Source organism: Montipora foliosa, chromosome 10 (genome assembly GCF_036669935.1).
Source record: "Montipora foliosa isolate CH-2021 chromosome 10, ASM3666993v2, whole genome shotgun sequence".
Classification (NCBI taxonomy): domain Eukaryota; kingdom Metazoa; phylum Cnidaria; class Anthozoa; order Scleractinia; family Acroporidae; genus Montipora; species Montipora foliosa.
In genome coordinates this window covers 32405450-32405920 of record NC_090878.1, presented here as the reverse complement: position 1 = coordinate 32405920, position 471 = coordinate 32405450, and positions in this window count along the sequence as shown.

Genomic DNA, 471 nt, shown 5'->3' with positions numbered 1-471 from the left:
ATAGCTGATGCATTCAATAATTATTTTGCCAACATAGGTAGTAATCTTGTATGCTCCATTCCCACTGCTACAAAAACTGCTAGTGAGTTCATGCCACCTCCCATACGTGATAGCTTGTTTTTGTCCCCAGTTACTGCAGATGAAATCCAATTAGTAATAGCCAAACTTCAAACTGGTAAAGCTGTGGGTCCTTCTAGTATTGCCATCTCAATTTTGAAGGTCCGTAAGACAAGGTTAGTGTGAATTATCAGGTCCTTTAGAGTCAATGTTTAACACATCTTTTCTTACTGGAATTGTCCCAGATAAATTCAAGTTGGCCAGGGTAATACCAGTCTTTAAGAAGGGCTCTCATACAAACTTAAGTAATGATAGGCCTAATAATATTTAATCAATATTTAATAATAAATTAGTTAGAAAAACTAATGTTCGATCGGTTAGTTGACTTCTTAGACAAAACGCACCTTATTTATA